The sequence below is a fragment of the Mus caroli genome, unplaced genomic scaffold (assembly GCF_978045245.1).
Source record: "Mus caroli unplaced genomic scaffold, Mus_caroli_1 scaffold_7, whole genome shotgun sequence".
Lineage (NCBI taxonomy): Eukaryota > Metazoa > Chordata > Mammalia > Rodentia > Muridae > Mus > Mus caroli.
In genome coordinates, this window is record NW_028227262.1 from 8,471,883 (window position 1) to 8,473,526 (window position 1,644).

At 51.2% G+C, this 1,644-nt stretch overlaps 1 pseudogene; it reads right to left on the reverse strand.

The window, feature by feature from the left end:
- Positions 1–758: 758 nt before the first annotated feature.
- LOC110296948 (large ribosomal subunit protein uL5 pseudogene) lies at positions 759–1,325 on the reverse strand (annotated as a pseudogene).
- Between the last annotated feature and the right edge of the window lie 319 nt (positions 1,326–1,644).

The window sequence follows — 1,644 nt, forward strand, 5'->3', positions numbered from 1 at the left end:
GATTTTAAAGGAATCAGGGGCTGAGGGAAGGGAAGGGAAGGGAAGGGAAGGGAAGGGAAGGGAAGGGAAGGGAAGGGAAGGGAAGGGAAGGGAAGGGAAGGGAAGGGAAGGGAAGGGAAGGGAAGGGAAGGGAAGGGAAGGGAAGGGAAGGGAAGGGAAGGGAAGGGAAGGGAAGGGAAGGGAAGGGAAGGGAAGGGAAGGGAAGGGAAGGGAAGGGAAGGGAAGGGAAGGGAAGGGAAGGGAAGGGAAGGGAAGGGAAGGGAAGGGAAGGGAAGGGAAGGGAAGGGAAGGGAAGGGAAGGGAAGGGAAGGGAAGGGAAGGGAAGGGAAGGGAAGGGAAGGGAAGGGAAGAAGTCCTCGGGCTGGAGAGGTTTAGGGTAGGAGATGAGAGGAGCCAAGAGGCTGACAATGGTATTGGCAAAGCTGAGAGGGCCTGAGGCCAGCATGTGCTTCCATAAGCTAATGGGCACAACAGTGGGCCATTTGTCCTGCTTCTTTGTGACTTGATATTTCTCATTTCATTGTTGAGACAAGTTCTCCTAAAGAGTCCAAGCTAACCTTCAACTCTTGTAATCCTCCTGCCTCAGCTGAAGTGGCAGCCAGGCTAGGCTGACTGGCCTGTACCACCACAGCTAAACACATCAGAGCTAAACACATCTCTTCCTCCGCTGCCTGCTTCACCAGCCCGGGCCACCTCAGGGCCACCTTATCTTTTAGCCCTTCCATAGAGACTTGCTGTATCTATTTACTTTTTTTTTTCTGAGAAAATTTTATTGGCTTTTTGGATAAAGTTTATTTTCCAGGAAGGATGATCCCAGCATACTGCAGGAACCAGCGCATGGCCTCCTCCTTGCTGATTCTGTGTTTGGCCCCAATGCAGCCTGTTCTGCGCTTCTTGTCTGCGATGCTGAACCCTGGCCTACCCAGCACCACATAGAAGTCCAGGCCGTAGATACCAATGCTTGGGTCGTATGTGATGCCCAGGTCAATGTGTTCTTGAATTCCAAAGCCAAAGTTTCCAGTATCTGAGAAGTTATTTTTCTGCAACTCATACTTCCGCACCTTCAGGCCTCTCTCCAGAATTTCCTCTGCCTTGGCTCCGCGGACTGTGCAGTGAACAGCAATCTTCTCATTTCTCCGATGCCAAAGGACCTGACGGTGTATCTAGCTTTGGAGAACACCGGGGTCTGGCCTGTGAGCTGCTCCAACACCTCAGCTTCCCCGGGTCAGTCTGTCTCTGCTCTCCCCGACACAGATTTTTAGGCAGAGTTTGCAGATGCGCAGTTCCCGCATGGGGTTCTCCTTTTCCCCTTGATCTTGCACCATGGTGGAGAACAGGAAGAGCTCTATTTACATTTTTAAAACCCTTGATAAATCCTTTATTTATCCAGGATTATGTGTGTCCAGGTGAAGTTGTCTTACACTTGCTTATGTTTTCTTCCTAGAGAAAAAAAAGGCTCTTGCTTTCACCCCCAGAAACCCAGCCTCTTCGCTCTGTTTCTCTCAGTACAGAGTCCCAGTAGGATGGACCCAGGGTTCTTCTGGAAACCCTCCTTCACACACAGCACTGATGGCCAGAGGCTCACCTAGCTTTCAGAGAACACTGCAACCTCCTCTCACACAGGCTCCTTCCTCAGGAACAAAG